This window comes from Sitophilus oryzae, unplaced genomic scaffold, assembly GCF_002938485.1.
Source record: "Sitophilus oryzae breed Bouriz unplaced genomic scaffold, Soryzae_2.0 scaffold_1000_pilon_pilon, whole genome shotgun sequence".
Lineage (NCBI taxonomy): Eukaryota > Metazoa > Arthropoda > Insecta > Coleoptera > Curculionidae > Sitophilus > Sitophilus oryzae.
Genome location: NW_022145617.1, coordinates 1,476,914 through 1,497,421, shown reverse-complemented (window position 1 = coordinate 1,497,421; position 20,508 = coordinate 1,476,914). Strand labels below are relative to the sequence as shown.

Sequence of the window (20,508 nt, the reverse complement as noted above, 5' to 3'; positions counted from 1 at the left end):
AAATAAGAAAGTTACTGTCAACGTCCAACATATTGAAAATATTTTTAATCGATGGATCTCCATGTAAAATAATGATGTACAAAAAATCTCCGATCTAGATATTGTAGTTCTCTAGAAGCGTCAAAAAGAAGAAAAAAAAGACTCAAAGACTTGGTTTCAACGTTTATATTAAGTTAAACACAACACTCTCTCAGTGTTGTTTTAATGTGTAAAATGTGAACGTGTGTGTGTGTGGATTGACTTTAATTGTATTTGTCTGATGATGCTCGTATGAGCGAAACACGTGTGATTGTTTAATAATATAAATCTTGACAGATGGACGGACGGACAGACTTACAAAGTGATCCTATAAGGGTTTCTTCTTTTCATTTTGATGTAAGGAACACTAAAAACAAAGAATCTCTGTGTATTCTCCTATTTAATCGAAAAAAGAAAAAAAAATATCTGATGACCATGAAAAAAAAATAGGTGGACGGTAAATAAAACAAGCGACATCTTTCTGGTTCTAAATAAGACCGCAAAAGACCGCAGAAAATGAGGCAAAGCCATTTTTCTTTCTAATTGGTTTATAAAAGTAACTGGAAGACCACCAGCGGCGCCGGAAAGTGGAAAATTTATATTAATTAGCGCTAGGGGTCGCGTTTCCTTTGTACCCGATTAAAAAGAAAACTCTCTGTTTCCCGGAGAAGACTGTGGCACGTGTATTTTCCTTATTTTCTTGATTTTCCGGCGCAAGCAGGTGAATTTGGAAGAAATTTAATTAAAATTCAGTGGCGTATCCTCGATATAGTCTGTACAACGAATCAGGAGAATTATTTTTAATTTAATAGGCCAGTAAGCAAGGATAAAAATAGGGTATTATCTCCGAATTCTTGACACCCGCACCGATTGACGCAAAATTTTAACAGTGAATAGAGATATGTAAGAAACAAAAGTTACATAGTAGCGATGTGTGCTTTCACCCCTGGGGTGAGTGCCACCCCTTCTCGGGGGTGAAAAATAAATCACCCATTTTAATTACAAAATTTTTTCAGAAAATTAATATTTTCCGAGTTATTTAGGATTGAAAATGTTGATTTTTCATCTAAAAACTGCATATTTTTCTGCAATTTTTTTAAATAACTTGATAATGCGTTCTATTGCAAAACCCATATAAGGCAAAAATGAAGCTTTTGGAATAGCGAATCGACTTATTTTTTGTTGTTTACTGTAGATGTAGTAATAGCCGCGTTATCACTCTTTAAACTTGATTCTATATTTTTCGAAAACTAAATTGCAACTTTTTACCGTAAAACAATGGTGAAAGAACACATTTTTCGAAGAAAATGAATATAACCGTTTTTAAAGTGCTTGAAAAGACCTTTTAAATGTCTTTTTTTTTAAAGGTTTTTTCAAGTTCGTAGCTCAAAAACTCGCGAAGTTATGAAAAAAATAAAATGGTCACCTCATTTTTTCGGAACAAAATCTATGACTAAAATCATAAAAACAAAAACTATCAATTGGTAGAAAATTACATGAACTACAAATTAACATCTATAATTGAACAGTCTTGAACTCTTCATTTTTACGAGATTTTTGGGTTTTAAGTTCTCAAAGAAGGTGGTCTTTACATGCAAGTCAAACTAAAAAAACGTAATATCTACGAAATAAAGAGATCTACAGGAAAAATTAAAGGAGCAAAAATATTGCAGAAAAAAGACCTTCAATTTTCCTCTGTTGCATTTTTTACGTATATTGCTTAGTTTTTGAGATATGTTAAAAAAATTAATTTTTTTTAAAAAACAAAAAATATTTTTTTTTAATTTATTTTCGACTTTTTTCCAAATTTAGGCATTCTAAACCACTCGAACTTGCAGAGTTAATTGTTAGTATTAGTACCTAAATATAGCTAACTGTACATATATTACGCTTAGTTTTTATTTTTATGATTTTAGTCATAGATTTTGTTGTAATTTTTTTTTTCGAAATAATGAGGTTACCATATTATTTTTATCATCCGCGAGTTTTTCAACTAGGAACTTTTTGAAAAGCATTTAAAAGGCCTTTTCAAGAACTTTAAAAACGATCATATCCATTTTCTTCGAAAAATGTGTTCTTTCGTCATTATTTTACGGTAAAATGTTGCAATTTAGTTTTCGAAAAATCAAAAATCACATTTACAGAATGATAACAGTCGCTTTTGCTGGTCGGTCCGATCCGACGCAGTGCGCGCGGAGCCTTAAGGTGTACGCGCACTGAATCGGTACCAGTCCGGCGAGAAACGGCGAAGGCGGTGACTCGACTATCGTAGATAGGTAGAGGTAGGAATCTGGCCTCTACAGGCCGAAATGTTTTAGCGGACGCCGGCGCCGTCTATATGTACGATGGTCGTAGTCGCTTTTGCTGGTCGGTCCGATCCGATGCAGTGCGCGCCCTCCTTTATGGTTCTATACAGACCGGACCACCGTAGTAGTAACATAGGCAGAACCAGACGAATTAGCGTATACCCGTCCGCCGGATAAAAAGTAGGCGAAAAATGTGATAAAATAAAAATAGGTAGATATGTGATAAGAATGTTTCAGAATTTGTATTTATTCGTGTTTTAATAGCCAAAACGAATACATAGATTCTCGCGACAGTTCTCCTGTAAAATTTATTTTTTAAGTAAAATAATGGATGTTTACGAAGTTTGTGAGAAAATTCAAATTGTAAAATGGTATTTCCAAAATAGGTCTTATCGGAATATACAAACAATTTTTCCACAAACTTTTGTAAACAGGCCAATTCCATCTTTACCTACTGTATCAAGAGTTATTAATAATTTTGAAACACATAGGTGCGTGTTCCCACAAATACACAAACAGCCTGATGTGTTGATTAATGAAGAACAGGAGTTAATGCAAGTGTTCATTTGTGCTACCGCGGATCAAAATCCCACGTTTTCAAGTAATCAAATTGCTGCGGTGATTGCCCTGCCCACAATGCCCGTATTGTTCAAGAATATTTCAACAATACTTTTCCCAACCCTTTAATTAGTGGATATGGAACTATTTTGTGGCCCGCTAGATCACCAGATCTTTCTCCCAATGACTTATTTTTGTGGGGTTATGTAAAATCCAAAGTGTATGGTCATAATAGGGCTAATAATCTGTATCAGCTTCAACTAAAAATACGAGAGGCTTTCCAAACTATTAGCCCTAATATGTTAGCCAATGTCAGACGGGGATTTTACGATCGCCTAGGCTTCTGTCTAGCACAAAAAGATGGTCTTTTTGAACACTTGTTATACTTTTTTCTTATTTAGAGTAATATTTTATTTTTTTTTGGGTTTAGAGAATATATTTATTTTTAGTTTTGGCTTGTAAACATACTCAAATAATAAATATTTAAGTATTTTCAATTTAAATGTTACCTTCAGTGAAGGTAAACACTTAAAATGAAAATAATAAATACTCGGCACTCCTCGCGTCGTATTCCTAGTCTGTCACGACCGACCCGTCCAAGCACAACTGCAACTGCGTACTGCCTGACCAGTCGACTAGCCGGCTGAATCTCGAGTACGAACGCAAAACGGGTAAACGTAAATTCATCCGGCAACTTGCTATGTTACTAGTAGCCTGGTCTTCTCTGTATACCATGTCTCAAACGTATCGGTCCGTGAAAAAGCTAGCTGCGAGAGCGCTGAAGTCATGATTACTAAATCCCGCGTAAGGTGGGCTGGTCACGTAGGTATACAGGATGCAAGGAAACGGCCTGCTAAAATCTCTTCTTTACGGTGAGCTTGTAGAGTGTAAGGCTTGAAAAATCAGGGCTTTTCAGTCACAGAAAAGCTCACGAAAGAAAACTCCTTGCGTAACTATCTTCTGATGCGTCTCATATACTCGTCAGCGAGTAATGGCAGTAAGTATGTAAGTTTTTGGTTTGGTTTGGTAAGTATGTAAGTTTTTGGACATAAATTATGTTTATAAACATAATAATAAATGCAGGAAGTTTCTTGATGTTTGGAAGTAAGAAATATTTTTTAAATTTGTGTACCCTCGAAGCACTGCATTACGTGACGCTTCTGGTTAAAATCGCACGGCTTGTATAATTAGCTTCCTGTAATAAAGTGAGGCCACGGGCGGTCTCTTTGATATTTTCAACATTATTAATTAACGGTTGTCGTCTAACTTAACGTCAACGACTTTACGTAATATAACAAAAACTTATAATCTCTTTTCGTGAAAGTGTGACTCAATTTCTGTTACACAATTTCTAATTTAACGCCTACGCCTCTACGACACACTGTGTGTCGAAAAATATTTGACAATTATGATTTTTTTTATTTTAGTCTTTTCTAAAAGAATTCAACAGAAAAAACAGAATTTTTTATTTTTCGATATAAGTCGTTATAGTTACAGTTCATACCAAATAAACTTTGAGTCACGTGATTAAGCTTGTCCGGCACAACGTTGCCCACTTTTATACAGGGTGAGTTTTCTACGATGTTCTCTATGTGTATCTCGGAAACTAGATAGATAGAGAATCAGTTAAATGGGGAAAGAATTGCAGTTTTGTGGGGTCATAAATATGCGCCTTTGAGATTTTTGAAACAGTTCATTACTAGATATTTCGAAAAAAAAACAAATTTCGGCTATTTTAAAATTTTTCTCTAATTCCATTATAATCTATTTCAGAGAAAAAGTTTTCAGATAAAAGTTGTAGATAATCACATCCTTAATGAGATTGTGTCCGCCGTTTTTCTCTAAAGCCTGTCATTTTTGACATATTACACAAACATATGTTTTTTTAAATGGAAACCATAGTTGGCCATGACTTCAAAAAAGCACCATTTTTTAAACTTTTCAGTCAGATACAAGCTATAATATATTTTTTTCGAAAAATTTATAGAGTAATTGCCAGTTCTTATCTTTTCTAAACAATTTCACTTAGTTAGCCATGGAAACAAGTCCAATCGTTGTTTCTCTCAGAAATGTGAAACTGTCACATCCAAACTTCGTAAATTAAAATAAACAAAAATTGTAAATATGAATTTTTCAAATGAAGAAAAGCGTGTAGGATATATATCAAGCTTATAGTATCAAAACACAAATCATTTAAACTAAAAATAACTGGTAATACAAAGCTAAAGTGTCAAAACGAATGACAATCTCAGGAAATAAATAAATAAATGCGACAACTTGACATTTTTTACAGCAGAGCTACCACCTGAATACCCAGCTCGAAATTTAAATTCCAGTTAGTCAGCACGGTGCCGAATATATCCATGGTTGGCAACAATGAATCTAAAAATCGCAAGGTTAATCCCAGTTAATCCAGAGATATGGAAGGGGGAGAATGAGCTTCGACGAGTGCGCATCCAAATTTTTGTCGACGGCAAGATGGCAGACATCTTCCAGGTCTCGCTGTCACTTCCCCTCTTTAATTGACATCTGTTTGTTTTGTTTTATTTTCGTTTGTGTTGTTATCTAGTTAAAATTTATTATTATCTCAATTATTCTAAACACTAATTCAAAAAGGCATTGTCATAGTCATTCTAAGAAAGCTAATACGCCGGGAAAAATGATTAGTTTTCATGTGTAAGTTTATACAACATAATCGTGTTTACAGATGATCCAAAACTGTTTATTTTTAGTTTTCCTAAAGGCGATTTGTAAAAATCGTGATTGTAATTGGGAATGGTCAAAAACCAAGTGTGATGTGGCCATTTGAAGAGGATGTTTTTATTACATGTGGAGGAAGAAGATACTTGGAATCAATGTTCGTGCTTCTGTAAAACAGTGCACTCTTATAGTGTCCATGAAAGCACAAATTCAAGTGTACCAGAAATATGTCAAATATTGTATCACTCAGGCAAACAGATTGGTCCTTACTTGGAGGAAAAGAAAACATAAGATTGGGTATTTTAATCGATCAGCGAAAATTTAACATTTTTATTGTAAAGTTTGTTGTAGGTAGTTGTAGTTTTGTGCTAAATATTTCTAACATTAGCAGCAGCAGTGTTCAGAGTGTCAAGAGGAGAAGAATTCAGTTAATTAGATTTATGCACAGTTACAGGTATGAAGGCTTTTTCAAACATAGTATCGAGTTCTATAGTCAACATTTTTAGTATTGCTACAACTGTAAAAACAAGGAACATTGGACTGAAAAAATGGCAAGATTTATATAGGAAGAAAGGGTATTATGCTAATAAGAAAATTAAATCTGTAGGCAGAAGTTTCTTATTTAAAAACTGTCATGGGGCATATATTAATTCGTATCTGTGCCACAAATCACTGAGAAAAATCATATGATATTCATAATTGTTAACGAGATGATATTTAAAGAGTGTTAAAAATGAGACTATTAGTCATGAAGCTTACAATGTTACTTTGTTTCAATATTACACTTTTATTCTTGTAAAATCTATGATGAAGTTCAAAAGCATTTTGCAATGGCCTTAAATTGTGAGCCAGGATTTATAGCAAAGGTATTTGATGCAATGAAACTTAATCGGTACCTTCCAGTATGTATTTTAGTAAGGGGATTGTCAATCCCATGTTTTTTAATAGATAAAATACAGGCCAAAGTATTACAGTTGAGAAGAAACTATTTTATCTTAAAAAAAAATCTTAAAATTCTGAAATCATATAATCTAATTTTCTTAATAATAAATTAGGTATATGTATGTTATACATATAGAATTTTGTTATGGACAAATAAGGATCGGCAATCTTCTGTTGTGCAAAAAATAAATGATTTTTTCTAGTATTTAGACAAACCATAATGTGTTTTACAAACTCACCGGTAACAGTTTTTTTATAATAAAATATTTTGGAATAATTTGGGTTGTTTATCAATATATTGTTGGTTAAAGCGTAGTGCTAGCCACATTACCTTCCTTGTATACCGAACGGCTCTAGTATGGCAAGCTGTACCTTGCTACTCCCAAGGCCTTAAACTCTATATACGGGAGCTATTATTATCATCAATATATTAATGACTTGAATTTAATTTTGACAAATTGAAATTGTATCAAGATAATTTTACGAAATATAAAATTGATGTTCTATTACAAGATTTAGAGTTTTTATTCTCGACAAAAACCAGGATAAATACTAATAATAATATCCTTAATAAAATCACTGATGTTTATGTATTACGAAAATATTTGTTAGAGGACATGTTTTGTAACAGTTTTTGTAACACAATTTGAAGGGACGAATAAAAAAAATAAAACAAAAACATATTTTTTCTAGGTTCTTCACAACCAAATGTTTTATGAATATAATATAACTTGAACAAAGAGTTGTTTAGAACAATTTTTACCAAATTTGCAAACATTTTAAATTGAAACGCGCAATTCAGTACAAGTAAACATGAAATAATTGTAAATACTTATTTAATGGCATTTCGAGTGTTTAACGACTAAGAAAAGGTCATCTGTCCGTAGCGTCTTTTGTCAGAATATTCGTATATTTAGTGTATCATATACCAATATTGTACGCAGTTTTGAAACTGATGATAATTAAATAAATCATATTAATGTTATCTAACCATAATAAATGATAAATTTAAATTGCCCACCGTATGGTTGAAAACAGCAAATTGATATTTGATTACTTATAGATTACCACCTATATACAAAATGACACGGAGATCTGGAATATGGCGCCCAACTTGATTAGACCTTCTGCGCATGTTGACGCTCATTCTCTATCCCTTCTATTTCTCTGGGTTAATCACGTGACTAAAAGTTTATTTGGTATGAACTGTATATTTTTTTCACTGTACCTATAACGACAGTTAAGTTTGTTAAACTGAATGGTCCCGTCAGCTGTCTTCTAAACAGTCTTCCGTCTTAATTCTTCTCTTCGTCTACACACACTAAATGTTTTACTTGATAAGTTTTGACTGAACAGCTAAGACTGACAGGTAAAACGTTCTGTGTAGACAGGAGCTTAAGAAATATCGATTTTAAAAAAACGCAGTGACATTAGGGATTTACTTCAAGCCAATTAGCCATCAACGTTGCGAGCTTAGCTAGACGCGACCTAACAGTTTGATAGAGAAATGCCAAAGCAATTTTCATTGGTCCGAAATATTACGGATGACATAGAAGCACGAAAAATGTAGAAATGTGTCGTGTACTTTATCACACAATGGAAATAACGAACTAGTTCTGATTGGAACGGAATTTTAAGTTGAATCGCAGTGATTTCCTGCCGTATTTGATACACCGTCGGTCTAAAAAAAAACGTCAATTATTCAGATTTATGCACTTGGAGTACAAAATATAGAGTCGGATTCACGAAAGATGACACAAAATCAAATACGTGCCGTTTCAGAGGATTTATCGGTATATCTGATAGTTTTGCATTTTTTGTAAGTTTACATCAGTCTCGTTTGTACAGGGTGGCTCACAGCGTGTTTGTACAGGGTGGCTCGGGGTTGTACAGCAATTCGACGCTCATCATTGGGATTTCGGAAACCGTAAGAGATACAGGATCGGTTAAATGGAGGCAAAGTTGCGTAATTTGATGCTCAATAAAATGCCGTATTGCATTTTTATTTTTTTTGCATAAAATATTCTGGTGATGGAATTTTTTGTACGAAACGTCAGCAAATATCAAAGTGACTAATATAGTGTTTTAAGAGTGATGAAAGGATTTACTTAAATTGAAAAAAAAAAATCAGGTCCGTATTTAAAAAAAATAAGTTGATGATGGTCGCCAGCAGCCGAAACGTCAGTCAATATTTAATCACACAGAGTTATAGAGCAGAGAAAGTGGCTATGAAAATGTGTTTTTTATCTTACGTTATCTTAACAAATAAATCCAGGAAACAATAGAAAACAAAATTGAAAATTCCGTTTTTTTCGAATATATTCGGAAGTATTCGGAATTTTTCAAAATACAATACGGCATTTTATTGAGCATCAAATTGCGCAACTTTGCCTCCATTTAACCGATCCTGTATCTCTTACGGTTTCCGAAATTCCAATGATGAGCGTCGAATTCGAGCCACCCTGTACAGGGTCCGGCAATAGTTCGTCCTGGTCGTGTGTCTGTAGCTCCTAGAATAAAATACCTGGGAATTTTGGTTAAGTGCAAACCTAAAGTACGTACTAGGATGTATTTAAGGAAAATATTTTAACTTCTACGAGGTGGCTCAAAAAAGTGTACGTGTATAAATATATTTCAATAGTTTCAGAGATATTAATAAATAAATAAAAAATATATATTTTTCAAACTTCCCTAAAAAAAATTATTACAAATACAAGAACTGTGCTGAAACCAAAACTATATTAAGTATATACTTTAGATGGTTTATACTTACTTTGCCATAAACAGCGTAATCTTAAATCATACAAGGTGTTCAAAATTTTTCCTCCAACTTTCTAAAATATAAAATAAGTTTTCTTTGTTTTTTTTTAATAGAACACCTTTTGTTTTATTTTTTTATTAGACGGAGAGTTAATAATATTTTTTTTGTTATTAAAGTATTTTAAAATTTGTAATGGTTATACAGATATACGCAGTATTATTTCATATGGTTCTTTCAACGGTAAAATACGACAGAAAAATCATTGGGTGGCTTTGAGAAAAATTTACAGTGGAAAACGCCAGCGCGGGCGCCGTATGAAATGTACCTATAACTACGAATATTTGCGAAACTATTGAAAATTTTGAAATAATCTAAATACAAAAAATGTTCAAAAATGTTTTTTGATTCTCTATCTGGTATTGAAACAATAATATACAACGAAGAAAAATTATTGTATATTTTAGAAAATTTGGCGTAGAATTTTGAAAATTCTTGAATCAAAATGTAAACAATAATACACCAAATGATAACAACAGTGAAATAAGTATAAAAATATATGTTTATTGCTCCTCTAATGTAATATATTTCGATAATAAAACATAATTATTATGTAAGAATTTTTAAACACACGTGCAGGTAGTGATTCCTGCAACAACTGCACATTTTGCTGTCTGTCCTGCCAAACAATTGAAGGTCTCAGCACAGATTTTGTCTAGTGCTGAGTTACATTCAGCTGCAATGGTTTGTCCTAAAAATAATGAAGCATTGACATATTAATATCAAAAAAAATATTTTCATTTGCAAAAAAAAATAATAATACTGTTATAATGTTCAAAAAAGAAGAAAAATATTAAACGGCTCAGCCCTCAACAACTCGCAACCCTATACACCAGTGTACACCAGTGCAGACACGCACACTCACACAACCACACCTACACTAGTGTACACTGATGTTACTGCCTTCAGACCTCATCAGTACGGTAAGAAATCAGGAAGCGATGAAACCGATCCCAAAGCACAAAAAAACAGGAAACGGAAAATCAATGACCAACCCAGGAGATGGAAAAAATGATGAAGAAACGAAAATCAATGATGGAAAATAAAAGGAGCAAACGGGAGCCTAAAGCCCCTATTTGCAGCCAAGAACCAGAGTCGCCCAGGATTGTGGGCTTCGTCCAGAACAGCCACGGAGGTAGCCAACAGCAACAGACATTTTGAACACGCGAGTTGTTGAGGGCTGAGCCGTTTAATATTTTTCTTCTTTTTTATATATTTCCCTCACTATTTCTTTCTTGTTCACTTTATAATGTTCTGTACTTCAATTTAGTCTACTGACATAATTATTGTCTTAAATCAAGAGTATACTCACCTATTGTAAGGAAGCAAACTAACACAACACAAAAGATTAAAGTGCTTCTTGCGATCATTGTGATTAACTGCATGTAGTTTTACCTTCTCACTTGTTTATATACTTTAATGACATCTTTAAATAATCACATTTTATACCTATCGAGTAATAAAAATTACTAGTATCAACTGTAAACAACGTCTATAAGTTGATCTTGTTAATATTTTTTTTATACTATATCAAGTGTTTTTCAAATCTTCGATGCACTGTTAATGTTGTTTACTATATCTTAAAATGAGTTTATTCATACATTTAAGTTTGTACCTTATGTTATATTTATAAACAATAATCTAGGGTTTTTCATAAAACTCGTGCAGTTTGAAGTAAATATTTTGATTTAATTGAAAATACCTGGAACACTTAACTGATTGTAATGGTTGCACACGATGTACACACAGGGTGAGTCAACGATAAAGTTCATTATCTGGGCCTGTATTCTGTAACTTTGACATAAAAACGTTACGTTTTCAAAGGGGTGAGCGCAAGTATTCGATCAGCGAAACGCAAGGCAGTCGATTTTGGTATTCTCGTTGCCATGCGAATCGTGTTCTGGATACGCGTTGAGCACATATTGGCAACATCACAATTTCTAACGTAGGTAATAGTCAAAAGTTGATAACTGACGGATGTAACAATGAAAAATGTCAATCTTACGTGAATTTCATAACCTATTGTTGAGTTATGTCAAGCTATTTTTCTATGGATATGTCATTATTCTTATTATACGAGGGAAGTGTTGAAGTCACTTCTCAGCATTTTCGATGTTTTGGTTTAGTTTGGTTTGGTTTGGTTGCGAACAACAATATTTAGAGCTGCCAAGTCGTAAATTATCAATTACTTATTGAGGAATTTATAGAAGAAGTAGTAATTTTCACTAAAGAGCAAGATAACGCACAAAATCACAATTTTTTCGATTTTCACTGACAGTTCGACAAGCAAAACGATCCTTTAAGGCAACCGTTTTCAAAGCGCTCAGCGCAATCAGTAAAGACGCTAAGCGAGTCAGACGAGAATACCGAAATCGTTAATTAAGTGCGCGCTCAACGAAAATTAACGTCATATACGCTGAGCGTCTAAAAGCGCTTAGCGTTTTCAAAGTTACAGAATACGGGCCCTGATATTGTTTCGAGGTTTACAATAGTATATTAAACAACGAGTTTCGAAAACGACGTTTTGTACACGAGTTCGACATTTTGTTGGCTCGAGCCGCAGGCAAGAGCCACAAGTCGAACGAGTGTACAAAAAAGTTTTCGAACGAGTCTTTTACGCTATTTTTTCTACGACTACAAATTAGCAGCAGACTCGCTCAGTTTTTGCCAGTTTTGTGAAATAATTTGAGATGTAATGATGACACTTTTCTAACGGCTACGTTGCGTTTGGCGTTTCAGCTAAACATTGGAGGTTAAAAATATTAAAATTGGCACATGTCGTGTGCAAAATGACACATGTCGTGCGCTAAATCCTTAACACACAAGAGTTTGCAAAACGCCAATTTCATATCAAGTTTTCCGTGTGTCAAACTGCATTTTCTAGGCTAGTCGTAGAAAAAAAAAATATTAAATTTAAAATACAAAGGGAAGGTTAACATTTTAAAATTATTATAGAGTATACAAACTACTTCAAAAAAGTGTGGCCGATATACCATATGTTTTTTTAAATGTACCTTCTTATTTTTTATTTTATTTCTAGATTATGCGTAAAATTCTGTAACTTTATAATATATAACACCTAAATTTAATAGTTTTTGTAATATTTAAATTTGTTTAAACAAATGTTAGATTTCAGTGTGGTAAAAAATTGTCAATGATGCCATTATTTATGAAGTTAGACTACTAAAATTTGGTAAGAGAGTTTCATAGAGATGAAGAAAAATATATGTAAAGATATTTTAATTAGATGCTACAGGGTATTCAAAATATATTTATGAATTTCAACTAGTTAAAATTTAAAAAAATCTCAATTTTTTTAAAGGACACAACCTATATGTTGTTGTCATATTTTCTGGTAGATTTTAAAAAATTCTTTTTTTTTACTTTTTTTTACGCGTAATTTTTTTTAATTTATTACTTTTTTAACCTTTAACTACACTTTTTCATACTTTTTTTTTCATACATGTCTTTCAAATCCTTGAATTTAATAGTTGTTAGTTTCACTTCAAATATGCGCACATAGTGCTTACACAATTTTTTTATTAATATAATCTAGCTGTAAAAAAAATGGCTCGCATTTGACTGTACGAAGCTAAAATAAATGCAGCGAGAACTCTTTATTTCCTCTTCCAGATAATCTATCGCCTCTGGATATCGTTCTTGAAATATTGGGCTATTAAAAACGGTTTAGAAATAGATTTGGAAAATTCTAGTGGATCGGAGAAGGTTTTATTAATTCGTAATATCATTTATTAAATATTTTTATGGCTCACTTTGGTCATTTACGAGTAATGGATGCTATTTGCGAAAGCTTTTTGATACTAAATACACAAACAAATACAAATGGCCGTATTTGTAAGACAAACAAAATTGTGTGTGCATTATGTGCGCATATTTGAAGTAAAACTTCTTACTAACAGCTATTAAATTGAAGGAGTTGAAGGACATGTTTGAAAAAGTGTAATTTGAAATGTTGAAAAGGACAATAAATTAAAAATTATTAATAAATAATAATGATTCGCTTTCACAAAATTTGTATTAAAATGACCGTCTGTCTGGCTGAGGACTCCACTCGGGTACCTCTATTCACGTGCCGAGTTTATTTCCAATCGACCAGTAATTAATAAAAATCTTGACGATTTCGTCTATTTAGAGGCATCGCACAGTGCTTCGAACATATGGCCTCTAGAGGACAAAAATCCAAAACTTCTCTTTTATTGTAAGCAATTTATTCAAACTAGGTTTATTTGACACAAATGATGAGTACTCTCATTGTACTAAATGATGATGTTCTTAGTCCCACGTTTATGAAAAAAAAATCTTATAAATAATAATAATGTTGGAGCTGTGTTCCATCTAAGAAAATAAAAGTTATAGTATGAAAACGGTGTAAGTATTAAATAAATTCCTGTGATAAAAAAGAATTGAAATAACATTAGAACATGATTCCTACAATATAAGCCTAATATAAGATAAAAATGTTTTTCTTTAATGAAAAAGAAACATTAATGTTATATTTAATTAAAAAAAAAATTAAGATGCTATAAATTTACTTTAGGACAACAAAATGCATAGATCGTAACTACTCTGATTCAGGAGAATCACTGCTGACAGAATCTTCTAAATTTATAGTATCTAAATCACAGGTAGATGAAGTATCCTCACATATAAGATATTTCTGTACATCATTTTCTAATATGTTACTTTTTCGCGTTGTTACTGTTCATTTTGTCGGTATGAGGGGTTCGGATGTTAATAGTTACCTCTTTAATAGACCATATGCATATATTATTTTTTCCTTTTCTTGGGTATGAGATTTTATAATAAACTGAAAGATGGACACTTTTTTTATTCGACGTTTCGCTCCAACATAGTGGACTTTTTCAGGCACAAGTGGTGTCTCATTTGACTGGAAGGTTCATCAATATCTAATAAGAACATATTTTTTGAAATACTAATAATTTTGAGTTCTTGTCCTTATGATCAAGCCAAGTATTAGCCAGATCGGCATTGCTTATCAATCTTACTCCATCTGAAAAGTATTATAAAATAAAGTTCGTCGCAAGCAGACGCAGGTGAACTATACAAAAATTAAAAGTGTATGAATATGGCAACAAAAATATTCAATAAATACGATATGTTTTGATATGTTTTTTAATGCCTTTTGAAGTTTGAAAACGTAAAATTTTTATACCCATTTAAGAATCATCTTAAAAATAAATAAAAACTAAAACAATCACGAACTTGTTTAGAAATAAATTTAAAGTACATACCTTGTTTAACAATATCCATAGTGGCTTTCAATTAAGTACGTACCCGTTTAACTCCATAATATACAGAACTACTATGAATGTTATTCTTTTCACTGATGAGATAATGATCGCAAAATTTATTTTTAGTGAAAATATTTGGTAACAAAAACGCTGATTATGAAAATTAATATACAGGATGGTTGAACATTGCTATAAGTATAAAATTATATATTCAGATATTAGTAAATTTCAACTTATTTTTTGATTTTTGTCCATGGGACGAAGCACTGTGCATCGGTTCGAAACGTCGAGGGCGTTATCCTATAGCCCGTCCCCAATTATGCCGAAATCGACCGACATTTTTCTTCAATATCAAATTCCTAGTCCCATCCTGATGAAGATGTAAACGAAACGTCGCGTCGTATCCAACTTTGCAGGGTGGGACCGTGTGCACCGTCGCTCACATAATTGCTTGCCCACTAAATTTGTTCGCGATCGGGCGAATATGACTTTTCACGTTTCTTACGTCAAAACTAAACTGTCACAGTGACATGTGTCGTATACGGTCAAGGTCATAGATAAGATACTATAATATAAAATAGATAGGAAACTCAATACATTTTGTTTGTAACAATGACTAAAGAATACTAAGGGCTGGCAAAGGTTAGTCTTGGGTCGAGATTTCCGTATGTAAGAAGAGTACAATGCGTTTATAATGTACTGAACAAAGAGAGGACAGTAAACACGTTGCCAAACGTATGAAATAAACCGAGAAACTGTGCACATCGCTAAGAGACGTGGAAGGGGGTATAGCAGATTTATCGCAGTTGACCGGTCGACCCAAGGTCTGTTCCCAGAAGAATCCCTGACTAGTCAGCATGTTTCTCATTGGTCAAAATGCGTAGAAACCTGATTGTTAGTCTCGTTTCTACACAATTCAACGAATAAGAAACGCGCTGACTAGTCAGGGATTCTTCTAGGGAAAGGTGTACGTCATGCGTTCAGCTTCACGATTTAATTACGTTTCGTGATACTTAATTTGTTTATTTATTAACGAGTCGTTGTAATTTTCCCTATAGCTTGAATTTTTTTAAATGCAAGCTAGAAACACTTGCACTTTTGGTAAAAATAAGTGGGATTGAGTGGGTGTTCGATAGTGGTCGCGCTATTAGAACTCTGAATTCAAAAATCGATATCTCGAAATCTATTAGAATAATTAGAAATAATTATATAATATATATAATAATAAAAAATTACACGATTGCTGAAAATTGCTATGCTCTAAAAGTAAATGGATGGCTTGTTTACAATTTTTGAATGGAAAAAATAACCTTATCGAATTTTTCTTATGTAAGTGTTTACATATTGTAAAATATCGGATCTCGAAAATAAAAAAAAATTCAATATCTAAAATGGTTCTTCAGTTATGGCCTGTTATGTGTTAAAAAGTTGAGTTCTTAAATTATCGCGATTACTGACGTTTTCTCGTTATAAAAAAATGACACCGTAACGATATCCTTATAATTCCATTTCAGATGCTCAGAAACATGTCTAATGATTTTATCTAGTTATCTCTTGAAAAAAAGTCTTTTAAAAATAAGCGGTTTGCTATCGTGATTTTACTTTACTTGACAGGGAAAGGCGTATCGGCAACGCCGCAACAGCACCCCGTCGCGCGTCGCGTCGGTCGGTCGCATTTCTCTCACTCCGACTTAATAAGATCCCTATGCTATTTACTTCCACACATGTAAATGCCGACCCAAAAGTAACAGTTGCCAGCACGGTATAAGGAAATGTAACACCCATATACGGGTTGCAGCAGAATTTGTAACCTTAGACGCCATTCTTTTCATAAGATTCAATTCAGCGATAATTTTAGCGATTTTTAATAGTTTGTATGTAGTGAACTTTGCATAAACTTTATTACAATTGTGATTAGTTGTTCAGCTTTCAAGTGTAAAAGCAGCAGCGATAAGAAAGAGACAGGAGTTACGTTTTCACAGGTAAATAAACAGTCCGCTCCACCTTTTTAGCGTTTTCTTAGTTTTCTTATTGAATTCGATAATTATTTTTCTGATATTATACCGTATGATCGAGTAAAAACGGCGTCAGCGATGGCTATGAAATGAACATCGATGACATTTCCCATATAGATTTACATATAAAATGACAGCGATCTTTATTTCATAGCCATCGCTGACGCCGTTTTTATTCGATCATACGGTATATGTACTTGATGTGTGCTATACGTCGATATAAGTTTTGTACGTTTTGTTAACATTTTAATACGTTTTTTTCGTAATTAATTAGTAATATACACACCATAGGCGTAGTCAAAACATTTATCAAAAAATATAAATATCTCTTCAAATAGCTAGGTTAAGAAAAATATGTGCCACGACACTGTTTGGTGTCATCGTCACAATTTGCTCTCGGGTGTTATTTGCCCTTGGATTCTTTAGTCATTGGTTTGTAACAAAATAAAACATAAATTTAAAATGGATGGTTTCTATTTTTTTCGGATTTTTCCATTTATTCAAGTAAATTGATGAAGAAAGAACCAATTTACTCGAATAAATGGATTTAAGTTAAAATTACAAAGGGGATATAACAAAAATACAAAAAAAAACTATAAGAAACCATCTTTATTGCATTAAATATAATAACAAAAACAATACAAAACATAATAAAAATAAAATCTATCTAGATCTATAACAATTAAGTAGGGCTACTGTTTTTTTATTCTATAACAAGAACCTAGCAGTTAAAGAAAATAATTTGTATTACTGGAAATAATACCAGGTATAATACCTAGTCGTTCCATAGGAATCAGAAAAGAATGTAATGTTTTAAATTAAAAAAAATAAATTAGCAATGTACGCATGGGCGCCGGAAGAATGATATTTAGGGGGGGGCAAGGTAAAAATGAATAAAAAATTGACATTTTTGGTAATTATTGGGAAAACTGGAAATCGTCCGATTTTCACCATAATTGGTATACACCCTATTTTGAAGTCGTAGATTACGAATCTGAACTTTTTTCTTGGCGGTCTCTTACCGTTTTTCAGAAAAACGGAAAATAATTTCAATATCGAATTTTTCTTAATTTCTCAAATTTTTAAGGTTTTCTAGCACATATTTTGTTAGGTATTCAATAATCAATAATGTTTTTGCTATTTTCTGTTACTTTTTTAACCAATTCTATGCATACTAGAGGAAAATTTGCTAAAATAAATTTGTAAACAATCTGAAAATGTTAGATTATAGCTTTGTTCGGGTTCTTGTTATTACCGATTCTGAACCGTCCGTTCTGCAGCGCATGCGCAAATGAAATAATGTCTTCATATTTCCTTCTGCGCATACGCATCACAGTTCTAGGACGGTTCAGAATCGGTAATAAGAGAAACCCGAAGTAAGTTTATGTGTTTCTGGCATTTAAAGCAACGTTGCCAATGCTAAACCTAAATTTAGCGTGTTTTTTTCGCTCATTCTGGAATTACGAAAGGCGGTCGCCAGAAGAACGGCTCCTTCCCATAACTGCTATTTTACCAACGAGATCTGACTATTTATACCCACGAAGTTGCACGAAAGAGTTTTGATTGCATTGGTTACAACTTCCATGCAGAGGGTGTTAATCTTTTGTTGTTATATTATTAGATTAACTAAAAAAAGATTAACCCCCTCCGCAAAGAAGTTAAAACCAATGCAATCAAAACTCTTCCGCGTAATTTTGTGGATATAGGTGTATATTTAATTATTGTCGATCTCATAATAGGTAATTTATTTAAAATCCCTAATCACCCGAAAAAATAGAAGATATGGCAACGTTGTAAATTTTCAAATTTCTAGATTAGGTCTAGAATATATTTGTCTCTCTTATTACATAGGAGAGAGAAAGAAGGATATATCAAATGTCAAACTTCCATCTGGTCTCAATTTTCTTTGCTATTTTGTTAAGAAAAGTGTTTTTCAGTAAAATGTTGGACACTTTTCTATCCCCAATCAAGTGTGGCTTTTAGATAAACTATAATATAATGAAAATATAGTGAAATTATTACTTTATAGGGCCGAAATAAAGAAAAATTCAATGTTGAAATAATTTTCCGTTTTTCTGAAAAAGGTAAGAGACCGCCAAGAAAAAATAGATTCGTAATCTACGACCTCAAATAGTGTATACACTTTGGTGAAAATCGACGATTTCCAGTTTTCCCAATAATTACCACATTTTTTAATATTTTACAGGTAACACCTAACAATTTCATTATATTGATTATTTTTTTTACAGATGTAAGAAGATAGCTTTTATTTTTATTGTTTCAGTGATCCAGGGGGGGGCAAATGCCCCCTCTTGCCCCCCCCCTGTCCGGCGCCCATGAATGTACGATTATTATGTGCACTCACTATTACTATTAGGTATGTTAAAATAATTACCGAGATAAAACTTACCTTTAAAGGAAACGTTTTGTCTGGGTCTCAACCACAAAACAAAAATTACAAAAAAGCCGAATAATCGTGGAATAATCAATAATGACAATAATCTTCTCTTCTGACAAGCTAAAAGAACAGGCACATTCAGTTAAAAACAATATATTACTCCGATTTGCTCCGTTTATCAACAGATTTTCGTTATCTCCTTCTAGAGCTAAGAAATAGAAAAAGCTACTGACAATCTAATTAATCCTGTCAAATGTTTAACTTGCAAAGTTGAAAACTTCCTTTTTTGACCGCCTAAACGCTATGCGCGTCTGGGATGCGCGGTGACAAGATAAACTTGTCTACGAAATGCCCTATTCCACAAGCCCTCTCACTTTAGTTATTAGTTTCGCTCTGATTGAAGCTAAGCAACAACGGCGAATGCAGATTCTGTGGGGAAAGTGGGAAAACACCAGAACACCTCATTTTTGAGTGTGCCGAGACAACCATTCATGCCATAAACTTTGGTACGACTAACATCGGAGATGGAGAACTACCCTCTGTAAAACCGTCTTAAGTTCTAGGTCTGTATGATGAGTTATAACTCAAGAAAAACAATAAAATTCAATATACACCTAGATATGGCTTTGAACTGAACAGACCATATTTTTATTTTAATTAAAAAAAACTTTTTGTGTAATTCCACGTATCTACGCTTTCCATCAGCGTCATAGATATCCACAGAACAAATGAAACTACGCGACCCCGGATCCAAGCTTACTTTGCGGGCTATTCCACGGATTATTCCAACAAAATGGAGGAAACTTTTCAAGCTGACGTATTCAACCGGTCGACGACCAACTTTTTGTATACGCGAGTGCATTTATATACGACTTTTAAAAATGTTTACGCTATTGTTGGAACAGGGGATGAGCCCATAAAATATGACTCTAAAGAGATGTTTGATTTTGTATAATTGAGAGGAGCGATGAGCGAATAAATTATATTGCTGAATGTATTGTATTAAGACCCTCACAGACGCTCAGTTTTCTTGCACAGATTGCCTGTATACACCTGCTTTTCATGACAAAAAAAAACGATTATTGATCATTTTTGGTTATTTTTTAAGGGTCAACAATAATATTGTCAGGAACAATAATTTTTAAGTTTTCATGGGTCTTAGAACAATTCGAAGCATGGTCGTAAAATTCTGAAATTTGCAGTATTTGTACGAAATTTTTTGTAAATTTAGGGTATACAGGGTGTTTCAAAAAACATGTGCCATCTCTCGTGGGGAGATTCCTCACGTAAAAATAAGGTTTATTTTTCATATCAACATAGGTCCGATTCTGCTTTGTTTCATGTACGCCACTGACTTTTTTTCTCTTGTTAGCGAAGCAGTTTAATGCCGATTAAAAGTTGTCTTTTGATATTTTGTCGATATCGGCCTCCTTGATAAGATAAACGCAATTTTATTAATTTGCCTTGATCGAAGTCTAAT

The 20,508-nt window shown here is 32.9% G+C and overlaps 1 protein-coding gene and 1 long non-coding RNA gene across 2 annotated transcripts in view; one reads left to right on the top strand and one right to left on the bottom strand.

Moving 5' to 3' along the window:
* Positions 1-20,508, top strand: part of LOC115875641 (cyclic nucleotide-gated cation channel alpha-3) — a 182,330-nt gene that overhangs the window by 54,564 nt on the left and 107,258 nt on the right. The window lies entirely within an intron of this gene.
* LOC115878669 lies at positions 9,827-10,907 on the bottom strand. Its single transcript, XR_004049587.1, has 2 exons — positions 10,655-10,907; positions 9,827-10,033 (listed from the first exon to the last, which is right to left on the bottom strand). It is a non-coding gene; the product is annotated as an uncharacterized LOC115878669 (long non-coding RNA).